This window comes from Aquarana catesbeiana, linkage group LG13 (genome assembly GCF_042186555.1).
Source record: "Aquarana catesbeiana isolate 2022-GZ linkage group LG13, ASM4218655v1, whole genome shotgun sequence".
Taxonomy (NCBI): Eukaryota; Metazoa; Chordata; class Amphibia; order Anura; family Ranidae; genus Aquarana; species Aquarana catesbeiana.
Window position 1 is genome coordinate 187,394,186 of NC_133336.1, and position 15,385 is coordinate 187,409,570.

General features: G+C 45.9%; 1 protein-coding gene across 2 annotated transcripts in view; it reads left to right on the forward strand.

The window, feature by feature from the left end:
- OTUD7B (OTU deubiquitinase 7B) overlaps positions 1-15,385 on the forward strand; it is a 155,215-nt gene that overhangs the window by 80,005 nt on the left and 59,825 nt on the right. Inside the window, exon 1 of one of the 2 annotated variants that reach the window (XR_012237055.1) lies at positions 3,737-4,122. The exons of the other annotated variant lie outside the window; for it this stretch is intronic. The gene's annotated coding sequence lies outside the window, so the exon portion shown is untranslated. Of the gene's footprint in view, positions 1-3,736; positions 4,123-15,385 lie in introns of those variants that run through there. 2 annotated transcript variants of the gene reach the window in all.

A 15,385-nucleotide genomic window follows, 5' to 3' on the forward strand; every position in this document is an offset into this window, starting at 1 on the left:
TACGACAAAAGCTGGATGTGCAGACTATAAAATTTTTGTGGGATGTGAACTCCAACATACGATTTTTCGTTTTATTAGTACGGTTTTCGTACGAAAAAAATCGTAAGAGAAAGACTAGGCATGCTCAAACGAAAGAATACATACAAAACTCTATTCAACGCACTACGTCACTTCTGACGTTGTATTCTGTCATACCAAAATCTTCGTATGGTGAGTAAATCTCTTCACTTTCGACATGAGACTAGCATGCCACAAAAAAACGGACGTTCGGTCGTCCTGAAAATCTGATCGTGTGTACGAGGCTTTAGAGTCAGAATGTCTGCCAAAATATCGCAGTCCCGCTATAAGTCTCTGATCACCGCCATTACTAGTAAAAATAAATAAATACAAATATCCCATAGTTTGTAGATGTGATAAGTTTTGGGCAAACCAATCAATATTATACGCTTATTTGGAATTTTTATTTTTTTTTTTACCAAAAATATGTAGCAGAATACATATTGGTCTAAATTTACGAAGATATATTTGATATTTTTATTTGTTATGTTTTATAGCATAATGTAAAAAATATATATTTATTTACTTTTTACAAAATTGACGGTCTTTTTTTTATTAGCCCAAAAAAATAAAAAAAACACTGAGGTGATCAAATACTACTAAAAGAAAGCTTTAGTTGTGGATATATATTACTATTTGGGTACAACGTCGCACGACTGCACAATTGCCAGTTAAAGTAACCCAGTGCCATACTGCAAAAAATGGCCTAGTCATGAAGGGGGGTGTTGGAGCTGAAGTGGTTAATGAGCTTATCTCCGTCACTCTGCTCTCTCCTTCTCACAGCACCCGGCCTCAATACTCCTCAAGACAGAGGGTCAGGTGTCCTCCTGCCTCATAGGACAGTCACTGGAAAATGAAAACTCCTCCCACACGCTTTAACCACTTGCCGCCCACCATATAGCAAAATGACGTTGGCAAAGTGGTTTCAATATCCTGACTGGATGTCACATGACGTCTTTCAGGATAACAAGCCAATGCGCGCCTCCAGGGGCGTGCATCACACAGCGTTTGTTTTTGCGATGTGTCAGTCTGACACACCGCAACTCCAATCTCGGTAAAGAGCCTCTGATGGAGACTCTACCACATGATCAGCCGTGTCCAATCACAGCTGATCACAATGTAAACAGGAAGAGCCGTTGATGGCTTTTCCTCACTCGTGTCTGACAGACGTGAGTATCGGAGAGCCGATTGGCTGCTCTTCTGACGGGGGGGGTCTGTGCTGATTGAATATCAGCGCAGCCGCCCGAGGATGCCCACACTGGACCACCAGGGATGCTTACCACTAGTCACCACCAGGTATGCCACTCATGGCCACAATGGATGCCAATCAGTGCCCACAATGGATGCCAATCAGTGCCAAACAATAATGCCTGCCAATCAGTGATACCCATCAGTAGCATCCATTAGTGTACATCAGTGTCCATCCATGCCCATCAGTGCCACCTATCAGTGCCGCATGTTAGTGCCCATCATAGTTACATAGTAGGTGAGGTTGAAAAAAGACACAAGTCCATCAAATCCAACCTATGTGTGTGATTATATGTCAGTATTACATTGTATATCCCAGTATGTTGTGGTCGTTCGGGTGCTTATCTAATAGCTTCTTGAAACTATCAATGCTCCCCGCTGATACCACCGCCTGTGGAAGGGAATTCCACATCCTTGCCGCTCTTACAGTAAAGAACCCTCTACGTAGTTTAAGGTTAAACCTCTTTTCTTCTAATTGTAATGAGTGGCCACGAGTCTTATTAAACTCCCTTCTGTGAAAAAGTTTTATCCCTATTGTGAGGTCACCAGTACAGTATTTGTATATTGAAATCATATCCCCTCTCAAGCGTCTCTTCTCCAGAGAGAAGATGGGCACCTCATCGGTGCCGCCTTATCGGTGCCCGTCAGTGCAGCCCCATCAGTGAAGGAGAAAACTTACTTATTTACAAAGTTTTGTAACAGAAAAAAAAAAAAAGTTTTTTTTTTTTTTTTTTAGCAGAAAATAAAAATCCCAGAGGTGATCAAATACCACCAAAATAAAGCTCTATTTGTGGGAACAAAATGATAAAAATTTAGTTTGGGTACAGTGTAGCATGACCGCACAATTGTCATTCAAACTGTGACAGCGCTGAAAGCTGAAAATTGGTCTGGGTAGGAAGGTGTATAAGTTGGTATTGAAGTGGTTGACCAGACACTAATAGACGTCATAAGACTGCTATATACTGAAAAGGTATTTAGAAGTTTATATTTACTAAAAATAATTGCATTTCCATGTTCTGTGTACTGTGAGACCAGATATAGTGAATGCAGGGTCCTGGGTTTAGTAACACTTTAATATCTGTGAAAAGCTGAGTTCGGAGGGAACCTGTGGCAATGGGCGTTCGATGCTGACATCACTACGTAGTGCCTTCCCAGCCTGGAACCTGCGTACAGTTACAAGTGCAGACTTTACTGGCTGCATGCTTTCTCTGCTCTGTGACTCACTGCGGGAGATTTAAAACTGGAGCACTCGGTATCCGGTGCAGATGTGCATGTTGGCCAATCAGCTTCTAAGTTCAACTGATTGTAAAGTCTCATTTTTTTTAAAAATAACAAACTTGTTATACTTACCTGCTCTGTTACTCCTCTTCTCGTGTCCCTCTTCACTCCTCCTGGCCCCTCCCTCAAGTCGAGTGCCCCCACAGCCAGCAGTTTGCTATAGGGGCACCCGAGCTGAGTCACAGCTCTGTGTGTCCATTCAGACACAGAACCTTGACCCCACCCCCTCTCTCTCCCCTGATTAGCTAGCTGACTTTGACAGCCGCGGGAGCCAATGGCGCCACTGCTGTGTCTCAGCCAATCAGGAGGAGTGTTCCGGACAGCTAAGAGACTCCTGGACATCACTGGAGAGAGATGGGGCTCAGGTAAGTATTGGGGTGCTACACACAAGATTTTTTTATCCTAAGGCATAGAATGACTTAAAGTGATTGTAAAGGTAAATAAAAAACAAACAAAAAAAAAATATCATACTTACCTCCACTGTGCAGCTCGTTTTGCACAGAGTGGCCCCCGAACCTACTCTTCTGGGGTCCCCTGACTGCTCTCATGGCTCCTCCCACATCTGATAACCCCCTCTAAGAAGCGCTTCCCAGAGGGAGTTACCTTGCGGGTGTGCTCCCGAGTCCAGCATTCAGCGTCCATAGAGGTGGAATACAGGACTCACCCCTCCCCCCCACCCCCCAACCCCCCCGGCGCTCGCATCATTGGTTTTGGTTGACGGCAGCTGGAGCCAATAGCTGTGCTGCTATCAATCTATCCAATTGAGAGCCGAGAACCCCGGGCAGAGAGACAGCGCGTCCCCGTGGGTCAAGTTTTTTCATAGGATGCATTAAGGTGAAAAAACACAAAGGTTTTACAACCCCTTTAAGATAAATAAACCTTCTGTCTTTACAGCTCCTATCAGTTTGTTCAATGCAGCTTTAACAAAACCTGGAAGCTGATTGGTTTCTGTGCAGAGCTGCACCAGATTTTGCACTCTCCAGTTTTAGTAAATAACCTCCATTGTATGGTTCAGCGTGGATCAGGGTGACTGCCCTAGAGCTTGTAGAATCGGCAGTTGGCATGTTCTCCTCCCTTGGTATTTCCTTTCAATGGTCGGAATATTCCATTCTCTATATTGTACAGGCTGTGCTGTGGGCAGCTTAGTCCGGGCTCTGGAGTCAGTGCCAGGGTCTTCCTTCTGCATGCCTGGCACCTGGGGCAGTCCAGAGTGCTGTGCGAGGGGCCGCACTATCTTCCCAGGGAGGAATGTCAGGCCACACCTTCAGAGAGCGCCTGATAACAGAGGAAAGTTATGTTGTAAACACAAAGGCTCATTGTGAGGAAGAGGAAACCTTTCAGATTACAGGGACTCGCTTCGCTTCGGGATTCTGCAAACTTGTTTGTCACTTTCTGTCCTTTTTGCACGCCGGCCAGGATCAGATTGTCCTCGTAAAGAGATGAACGGGCAATTGACTGCAGAATAATGCGGGCTTTTGTCACCCGCGATGGGCCCGCTGTCTGTGTACAGAACAGAGTTTGCATCGCCTGCCAATCACAGTAGGTAGTCACTGCTATTTCTTCTTCATTCAAGTTCAAGTGTATGCAAAGCCATTTTTTTTTTGTTTGTTTTGGTTTAGGCTGGATTTGATTTAAATCATAATTTTTAAAGAGCAACTGTCATCTCTGTCCCGCTGTTGGCTCCTCCTCCTGACCCGCTGTTGGCTCCTCCTCCTGACCCGCTGTTGGCTCCTCCTCCTGACCCGCTGTTGGCTCCTCCTCCTGACCCGCTGTTGGCTCCTCCTCCTGACCCGCTGTTGGCTCCTCCTCCTGACCCGCTGTTGGCTCCTCCTCCTGACCCGCTGTTGGCTCCTCCTCCTGACCCGCTGTTGGCTCCTCCTCCTGACCCGCTGTTGGCTCCTCCTCCTGACCCGCTGTTGGCTCCTCCTCCTGACCCGCTGTTGGCTCCTCCCCCTGACCCGCTGTTGGCTCCTCCCCCTGACCCGCTGTTGGCTCACAGCCAGTCCCATTCACTTTAATGGGACGGCTGGTGATGGGGCAGTGACACAACAAGGTGAGGGACGTGGTGGCAGCAGGTGAGTGGATGGCCGCTAACAGGCGCTGCCATGATGGATCTGAAATGACAGGTGCTCTTTAAATGTAAGGACTTATTCTTGCTGGTAGTTAGAATCTTTAATATTTGCAAACAAAATGAAGGTTCCCTATTTAGAATAATAAGCCTTCAGATTAGTAAAAGAGCGATATCAGAACCGATTCAGTCATACAGTTTGTAGTGTACATAGATTTGCAAAACAATGAGATAAAGGAATATTCCTGAACTTTGTTTTATCTCATGGTCAATGTGAAATTGTGGGAATGCATCAATGCAGTGCATGTTATCTCAGCTTGCAGAGCTTGGATTCATTGAATGAGTTTACCAAAAATGTAAATATTGCAGAATATACGGCCTCATGCTGCATAACTAAGATCCATTTCATGCTGAATAAACAAAATTATTAATGTAGCTTAAACAGAAAACTATCCTTCGATAGATACTCCAAAAGCATTTTATTAAAATTCATTTGAAAAAAATTCTGATTTAAATAAAGAAAGATCAGGTATTTAAAACTTTTTTTTTTTCATTGATTTTTATCCACCCTGTTTTGTATAGAATGGAGCTCCCCATTGCCCCCTCCCCTCCCCCTGTCGGGTGTTTATTGCTGTCTGTGGGAGTTTCCTTCTTTATATGTGCAAAGTGACCATTTTCTCCAGCACAGCGAGGTATGGGAAGCCCAATGTTTTGGTTGTCAGATGAACAATTAGGTAAGAGGAAATCTTTCAATGGGGACACTGACAGTGACAACTGTCCTATAGGGGATTTCCTCTTGTATTGGAGAGATTTCCTCCTAATTCCTGCTTTGTTTCTGGGAGAGGAAGTGAAAGGAAATCTCCCTCGTGGGTCACAGACCGCAAAAAGAACCTCATTCTTAATGGAAGTGCCACACCAGGGCTAAGGCTAGGCTCACACCTTGTGCATGTCGGGAACGTGCGATTTACTGACACTCATAGTTACATAGTAGGTGAGGTTGAAAAAAAGACACAAGTCCATCAAGTCCAACCTATGTGTGTGATCATATGTCAGTATTACATTGTACATTGCACTCGCTGCCCTTTCTTTAGCAGATGCGCAGCTTTGCCATTAAAGTGGTTCTAAAGGCTGAAGGTTTTTTACCTTAAAGTGATTGTAAACCTCTGAGATGAAATATGAACAAAGCATATCCCTCTATAGTGTCTCAATTAAGAGCACTAAGTTTCATTTCTGTCTGCTGCCTCCTTTCACTGCAATCAGCCTGAATTACTTCTGACAAGTTTTCCTGACACCAAGAGAAAAAAGGTGACAGAGGAGGGACCTCCAGCAGAGCCTCAGCTCTGTTTGTGTGTGCTTTGTGGAGGGGGTGTGTCTCTTCCCTCCAATCCGCTCTTAGAGCCCTTTCACACTGCCAGCGCGGGGGCATCGTGGTAAAGTGCCACTCGTTTTAGCGGTGCTTTATCGTTGTAAAAGTGCCCGCAAAGTGCCGCTGCCCATTGATTTTCAATGGGCATGGGCACTTTATTAGCAGTTTATACACCGTTCACAAAACGCCTCAAAGAAGCTGCTTGCGAACTTTTTTTGACGTCCTGCCAGCGCAGCGCCCCATTGTGAAAGCACTCGGCGTTCACACTGGGATTGCAGGTGAGGCTTTTTACTTTTTACAGGCGCTATTTTTAGCGCTAAAGCGCCTGAAAAATGCCTCCAGTGTGAAAGGGGGTCTAATGCGCGTACACGCGAGCAGACTTCTCGTCAGGACTAAACTCCGAAGGACTTTTCAACTGAGTTCCGACGAAACGGACTTGCCTACGCATGATCCCACCAAAGTCCGTTCGTTTCGAACGTGATGATGTACGACCGGACTAGAAAAGGAAGTTCATAGCCAGTAGCTGCCCTTGCGCCGTTTTCAGTCCGTCGGACTAGCATACAGACGAATGTTTTTTTTCATAGGAATCGAGTCTGTCGGAAAGATTTGAAACCTGTTCTATTTCTAAGGTCCATCAGATTTTTCGACAGAAAAGGTCCGATATAGCCCACACATGATCAGAATGTCCGACGGATTTGTTCAGTCGGACCTTTTCTTCCGGAAAGGTCCGCTTGTGTGTACACGGCATTAGAGCTCTCCCCGCTGCACTCTGCAGAGTGTAATTTCAGCTCTCCACCCCCCCCCTTTTTTTTTTCGGAAATCTCAGACAAGCTTTGTACATTTTGGGCTTTGAACAGATGTAGAGAAGAGAAAATTGCAAATAAACAGGTATAACTTGTGTAGAAGGATTTTGTTTCATCTCTGTGTATAACCTGAGGATAGTCCCTTCACCGGGTATATGTAAGGGTTTAAAACCATTGTAATGCATTCTCTGCACTCCCCCCCTCCCTTATACTTTTCCGAGCCCAATCTGGATCCAGTGATGTGCGTGAGATCAGCTGCTCTCCCAGCTTTCTCTCAATAGGCGCAGGCACAGCAGCCATTGGCTCCCGGTGCTGTCAATCACAGCCAGTGCGGGTGTAGTGTTAGGCGGGGCAGAGCTGTGCTTAGTGTGACTATGGACACACACAGATGGTTCGGGAGCGAGCCTGCACAAGGGCCCTCATTGCAAGTGGCTTGCTATGGTGGGGGAATGGGGGGAGGAGGAGCCAGGAGCACCAACGGGGCACCCAGAGAAGGAGGATCGGGGCTGCTCTGTGCAAAACCATTACACAGAGCAGGTAAATGTGACATGTTTGTTTAAAAAAAATGTACGTTTTACAATTACTTTAATTGTTAATGCTCCCTCCATGCATATCAGTGAAGACTTTTCACATTTTTCATGTTTAGGGCTGTCCAGTAACATAAATAGGCTGCCCAAAATGTGGCGCACAGACATGAGTGAGCGCGCCTTCGCACCCGTGTAGTGTACAAGGACCAGACTTTATTCCAGTAGGGGGTCAGTGGGACAATCGAAAGAGTATCCAATGTGTTTTGGGGGGGGGGGGGGGTCCAAAAACATCTCCATCTTCATGGCTTGAGAATTGGAAAACCATGTACAGTATATGGACTGTAAGTGAACTGGACCTCTAATGGTATTTCTTCCAGTGATGATCTGCCTAGGTCCTGTCAATGGCTACTTTGGTCAAAAAGAATTTTATTGTTCTAAAGTTCCAAATAATAAAACCATTGCATACCAAGCAGGCATATCTAAAATTCAACTTCATCGCTACATTGTTTCAATGTTACTTGTGTATTTCCCATACCCCCCTCCCAAAAAAAAAAAACAAAAACATGCAGGGGGTATTAAACTATTTCCTGTTCTACCCAAAACTTAACCCCTTTGCGCCGGTGCCTTCCGACCCTTTTAAGGGGTTTCAGATGCCGCGGGCGGGGTTTATGATCCTGTGACTACTGTGATTGGCTTTCACATGATCAGAAGTAACGATCAAGAGCTTTCCGTTAATTGCCGGGGACATCAGCCCCCGCCCCCTTGGTCCCATGCAATCCTGATCTATCGGCACCACCACAGCCGCTCCACTGGTCTGGGGAGGGGGGGGGGTTGAAATTTCCACCTTTCTCCCTCTAACTCCATCCTGTGCTGCCAAAGCAGACCAGATGAATTGTGATTGGCTAGCGTTGTTACACAGAGTGTGCAGACCAGTCAGAATCCTTATGGTCTATCCTGGCAGCTCAGGATTTTCCGAGGGAAGTACAGCGGAGACCAGGGGATTGTGGTCTGGTGTTAGGTGACCTTTTTAGTGTTTCTGTAAAGGTGAACGCTTTAAAGGAAGTTCATCATCCCTGGCATCCTCTTGGAAATACTGATTTCTTGGCTGTTTCTAGTGCGTCAGTGAATCGTAACGAGCATGCAGCAAGTGACGGTAGAATTTTGTAAAGGAAATGTTTAAGTTCTGTATATAATTGTATTCTATTTTATATGTATTGAAAACTGTCCTCACTGTGCACACGGCACTAATAATGTTTTCATTACTTGTTTGTATTCTTTCGAGTCCTGATTAGAATTAGCCTGTCCATGTTACGCCCCCTTGTTACCATAAATGCACAATTGTAATATTAATGTGATACCTACGTAATCATGTGTATAAAAACCTTCAATTGCCTCATAATAAAGCAGAACAGTTAATTGGAAAGATGTGGAGTGTATCTTTTGTGTCTGTTCCCTACTGCAGTAGTTATTGATATTTGGAACGTCTAATCAGTATGAGGATAGGAGTTGCCTATCTATAAATTCCCATGTCAAATTTCTACCACTCATACATGTTCTGGCTCAGCTTTGAATCTGTTGGATTAGCATGACAGCTAGGTAGGTAGTGTTTTCACAGTGAGATCTCGGTGCAGCGGTCTCCTTGTTTGTCTCGGCTCCAGAAGGCTTTTTAGTTTTGGATGGAGTGGTGAAGATATAGAACCCTGTCTGGTTATTATTGCTGGCTTTGTCCCCACTGTGGAAGAGTTCCTCGCACTTTCTGGTTGGTCAGTGGGGCATGAGATGAAGTGTGGCGGGGCAGAGACGGCAAAAAAAAAAATTTTTTTTTTTTTTTTTTGGAGAGTAGAGAGAAGGGTTAGTACCTCTGTCTGGATTTTTTTTTTTTTATATATATCCTTATCAGGAATCCACACTTGATTGGTGTCACCAGAACACTGAGGGACAATTTGACTTGTGGAGACAGAACAATGAAACCTTTAATAGACGTTATTAATGGAAACTGGAGTGTAGAAATGCGGGAGCTTCTATTACCGATTTTGTTTTTAGAGCTGCAGAGGCCGTCATCCTGATCCTGCTTTCAGAGCCTGGAACAAGTATAGAAAGTCCCAGCTCCCATCCGCGTGTTTGTTTCAGGTGGTTCACTAGATAAGGAAGTGAGGATTGGAATGATGGTCCTGCATCCCGCACCTCCATATCGGGTTGGACCCCCTTTTGCCCTCAGAACTGCCTTTGTTCTTCGTGGCATAGATTCAACAAGGTGTTGGAAACATTCCTCAGAGATTTTGCTCCATATGATATGATGGCACCACACAGTTGCTGCAGATTTGTCGGCTGCACGTCCATGATGCAAATCTCCCATTCCACCACATTCCAAATGTGCTCTATTGGATGAGATCTGGTGAGTGTGGAGGCCATTGGAGTACAGAGACCTCATTGTCCAGTGGTGAGATGATTGGATCTTTGTGACATGGTGCATTATCCTGCTGAAGGAGCCATCAGAAGATGTGTACACTGTAGTCATAAAGGGATGGACATGGTCAGCAACAATACTCAGGTAGGCCGTGGTGTTTAAACGATGCTCAGTGGGTACTAAGGGGCCCAAAGTGTGCCAAGAAAATATCCCCCACACCATTACACCACCACCAACCTGAACCGTTGATACAAGGCAGGATGAATCCATACTTTCATGTTGTTTACACCAAATTCTGACCCTACCATCTGAATATCGCAGCTGAAATCAAGACTCATCAGACCAGGCAATGTTTTTCCAATCTTCTATTGTCCAATTTTGGTGATCCTGTGCAAATTGTAGCCTCAGTTTCCTGTTCTTAAAGCGGAGTTCGGCAATTTTTTAATTTTTTTTTTAAAAAAGTCAGCGGGTACAAATACTGCAGCTGCTGACCTTTAAAATAAGGACACTCACCTGTCCAGGGCGCCCGCGATGTCGGCACCCAAAGCTGATCTCTCCCTCGGCTCTCGGGTGCTGCCGCCGCCATCTTTGGTTAGGGAACCAGGAAGTGAAGCCTTGTGGCTTCACTTCCTGGTTCCCTACTGCGCATGCGCGACCCGCGCTGCGCGATAATATTGGTCCCTGCTGTCTTCTGGGACCTGTGTGTCTCCCAGAAGACAGCGGGGGACAGCAACGGAGAAGGCGCCGGAAGTGGCGTAGATACCCGCGGGTGGCTTGGGTATCTATGCCCGGAAGTGGGAGAAAAATACCTGTATTAGACAGGTATATGCTCCTCCTACCCCCTGAAAAGTGCCAAATGTGACATTGGAGGGGGGGGGGGGCAGGATTCCGAAAAGCGGAAGTTCCATTTTTGGGTGGAACTCCGCTTCAACTGACAGGAGTGACATCTGCTTCAAGGTTTGATGTGTTGTGCGTTTAGAGATGGTGTTCTGCATGCCTTGGTTGTAATGAGTGGTTATTTTGAGTTTCTGTTGCCTTTCTATCATCTCCAACCAGTCTGCCCATTCTACTCTGACATCAACAAGGCATTTTCCTCCACACAACTGTCACTCATTGGATCTTTTTTTCTTTTTCAGACCTGAGAGATGGTTGTGTGTGAAAATCTGAGTAGATCAGCAGTTTTTGAAATCCTCAGACCAGCCCATCTGGCACCAACAACCACGCCACGTTCAAAGTCACTTAAAGCGGAAGTAAACCCATCCATAAAGTTTAATTTCTGGCATGTGCTGCAAATGTAACACTCCCATTGGTTGTGCTCTCAACCAAACGGTCAAACCATCCAATGGTTGGTGTCATAACTGATCACATGTGCAGCATCATGGCAGTTGTAGATTAAACAGAGGCAAAGATGGCAGCTTCCTTGGCTGAAAACGATAGGGGGCTTACTTACACTTTAAATCCCCTTTCTTCCCCATTCCGATGCTCGGTTTGAACTTCAGCATGTCGTCTTCACCACATCTAGATGCCTAAATGCATTGAGTTGCTGCCATGTGATTGGTTACTTAGCAATTTGTGTTACCAAGCAATTGAACAGGTGTACCTAATAATAAAGTGGCTGGTAAGTGTATGCAGCGGCTGCCCCCCCTCCCCCCTTTCTTTCTTTTTTTTTTTTTGTCCTGTTGCCTCTTTTGAATAGAAAGTTCAGACTTGGGGGAGTTTCTTGTTCCTGATTAGTGACTGAAGTCCAAGGATCGGCATGACATCCAGACATCTAATGTTTTCAGATAGAGGCTGCCCGTCATAAACCCAACAAATAACTTGCTCTTTAGTTTTGCTTTTGGGGGAACTAAAACAATCCAAATACGGGAACACACTGAATCGCGGACAATGGACTTCTGGAGTCCTAAATTGTGCAAAGAGAAAAGCGGGGACAGCGGGTACAGCTGTCTTGTGCATGAAATTAAAATCCTCTATTCATAAGGATACAAATGGACGTCATTGCTCTCTCTCACCCTCCGGTGGGTCCCCCACCACTTTGCAGTGATCCAGGGCACTAATCCCAGAGGACTACTGCAGGCGCACTGCTGGCCACTGCCTGATGACATTCCTTTGCTGCAGGCTCTGTTATGTGACTTCTCCCTGGAGCTGGCTGTAAGAGGCTGCCCTTGTATCTCTCTCAGGGCGGGCGACTTTATTAGGTGTTGGCAGTTTCTTAAATGAAGTTACTTGTTGATAAGCTGGAGGCGGAGGAATCTAGATGTGATCACAGGAAGCACGGAGCTCGAGGAGGCATCACCAGCGTGGAAAAGTCACCGGAAGGTGAGCATTCGGTAGAAGTACGGCCGATGAATAGTGTTGACTCTCTGCTTTTTTTATACTTTGCAGCTATAAAGCCCAGCAGTGGGACACGAGAGTCCCTACAGTACTGCACAGGCCTTTGCAAGGTCAGGTGTTTCCTTTTTGTTGGAGTTTCCCTTTAGTGCTGCATAGCAAATAAACAAGTACGCCAGGCCTTATTCACACTGTCAATATAAAATCTGAGTTCATATGTGTTTTAAAGGATACTTATAAATGCATGTAATGATTTTTCAGTGCTGTGCAGTCAGTTTAGCTGCGTTTAGAGAAGACCGTCCGTAACTAATTGTACATTCAGGTTTCAATACAGAAATGAAAACACAGCTAAACCCACTTTATCTGAAAGCGACCATAAACCCAAAACTGTCATATATTGCAGCTTACCAACCATTAAAGCGTTTGTTAACCCAAAAAAATAAAGATCCTGCTCGTTTAAAGCATGTCATACAGCACAGTGCTTATGCTGTGTCATTTGGCCCCCTGTATCACCTGAAATACCTGGCTGATCCTGCTAGTTTCTAAATCTCCCCCCCCCCCCCCCCCCGCGCCCCCCCGTACGCTGACCCTGATATATCAGGGCTGCTGAGCCCTGACACTGTTTTCAGTGTGCGTGCCTCTGTCATCAGCAGCCTGCTCTGTGTCTCCTCTCCTCCATCTTCTCTCCCCTCCCCTCTCTGCCTGTCAGCTCCGTGTCTGCGCTGCCCCCTCCCGTCCTGCTGCTGAAGTTACTGTTTTCTTTTTAATATAATCCTCTGTTTTTTTTAATGTAATGGCCCCCTGTGACTGTGCTTTATAAAAATAATGCTGTATATACCTTGTTTACAGAGCGCTGATCGGCGCTCATTGACCCGCCTCTCTTGGCTCAAGAGATGCAGCGGGCGGGGCCGCCTCTCTCCTCCTCCTCCTCCTCCTCCTCCCTCCTCCCTCCTCCCTCCTCCCTCCTCCCTCCTCCCTCCTCCCTCCTCCCTCCTCCCTCCTCCCTCCTCCCTCCTCCCTCCCCCCTTCTCCTCCTCCCCCCTTCTCCTTCTCCTCCTCCCCCCTTCTCCTTCTCCTCCTCCCCCCTTCTCCTCCTCCTCCTCCCCCCTTCTCCTCCTCCTCCTCCTCCTCCTCCTCCCCCTTCTCCTCCTCCTCCTCCTCCTCCTCCTCCCCCCTTCTCCTCCTCCTCCTCCCCCCTTCTCCTCCTCCTCCTCCCCCCTTCTCCTCCTCCTCCTCCCCCCTTCTCCTCCTCCTCCTCCCCCCTTCTCCTCCTCCTCCTCCCCCCTTCTCCTCCTCCTCCTCCTCCTCCTCCCCCCCCCCCCCCCCCTCCTCCTCCTCCTCCTCCTCCCCCCCCTCCTCCCCCCCCCCCCTCCTCCTCCTCCTCCTCCTCCCCCCCCCCTTCTCCTCCTCCTCCTCCCCCCCCCTTCTCCTCCTCCTCCTCCCCCCCCCTTCTCCTCCTCCTCCTCCTCCTCCCTTCTTCTTCTCCTCCTCCCCCCCCCCTTCTCCCTTCTTCTTCTCCTCCTTCCTCCACTGACTGACATCAGTGGGGGATCCCTAGCCCTGCCCACTGCATCTGTTGGGCAGAGAGAGGCGGGTCAATGAGCGCAGATCAGCGCTCTGTAAACAAGGTATATGCAGCATTATTTTTATAAAGCACAGTTACTGGAGGCCATTGCATTAAAAAAACAGAGGATTATGTAAAAATACATTGGTGGGCTATTGGAAAGTCCTGGACTTTCAGTGGTTGTACCAGGATAATCACCCCGGTATCGATTTTAGAGCCGGCGGTCGGCTCTCTTGTAATAGCAATCAGAGTGGCTCACTAGCCGCTGGATTGGTATTACAAGCAGTGGGAGGGGATGTCCCCACCCCAAACCTTTAGATATCCTTTAAAGCCAAGGAGCTGGGCAGAAAATTGATGGCCAAGCAGCGGCTGCATCCAATCAGTTCCAGCCGCTGCTTGGGTATTTTGATAGCCAGCGGACGCCCACTGTCAGAATACAGTAAATTTAGCGGGAGAGTCGTCCGTCCGCACTGTATAGCGTGGATGGAGGAACCTGTTCAAATATTTCCTGAGCTGAAGGAATCCATCGATCTGCTGGATACATATGGCCAGCTTTAGAGGAGTACAGAAGCGTTCTCTTCTATTCTGCATTCCAGAGCAGACAGATAGCGCTGGACTCCCGCCACATCCTTGGATCTGGCACTGGTTGAGGAATGAAGATGATGACTCTGGATGTCGGTGCGAGGCGTACAGGCCGTGTAATTAACAGCATATGATTCTGGGACCGCAAGTGTTTGGGTTTATGTGCGTAGGGCGGAGCGGCAGGGAGAGAGCTGTGCGTTTTTGGCAGCGATTGTTTCTGTAAACATGTTTGTCTATGGAGAAGGTTCACTTTACTGCTGGAAGCGTGGAATCTCCGTGTCAGTGGGAGTTATTATTATATATAATGCTGTGTGATTGGCTTAAAGCTAAACTCTGGGCACACAGCTAAACACACACATGAAGTTTACATATATAATTATGCATGTGGTTTTTCCTGTCCATCCAGTCCTGCGTTTTACATTGTCAGACAGTGCAGGCTGCCTGTGGTGACCTGACTTTTTTTTTTCTCTGCTACAGGTAAGAAATTCAGCCAGGGGTCACATTCCTGCTCCCAGATTATGTCTGGACGGTTAGGCTGCGTTCACACCAGAGTGTAGCGTCTTTGAGAGCTTTTCCAGCGTTTTTATGCACGATTTTAGCACGTTTTTGCTCGAATTTCTGCATTTGTATGCAGCGTTTTTGAGCTTCGCCTTTTTTTTTTTATTAGCCAATAGAGAAAATTGTTTTCTATTGCATCATTTGTTGCTAGGTATTTCAGCTTTTTTTAGCTTTATTAGCTTTTCTTTCTTCTATTATTATTATTTATCTATTATAATGTTTTTTTTCGTTAGGATAAAGGGCTTAGGGTTATTTATTTTATTCTATTTTTATTTTATTATATGAATAATGAATACATGTAAAATAAACACACAAATAAAAATAATAAATAAAAAAATGCAATAAAATAAGGGGTTTGAGTTAGGTTAGGGTTATTTTATTGTATTTTTATTGTATTATACGAATCATGAATAAATGTAAAATAAATACACAAATAAAAATCATAAAAAAAATGCAATAAATTAATACAAAGTAACAATAAATAATTAACCCTTAACTTTAACCCTTACCCCTTAAAAAATAAAATTAATAAATAACTAAACTCCCTAACACAAAAGAAATTATTACTATTTATTTTTTGTTCGAGTCTGAGTAGT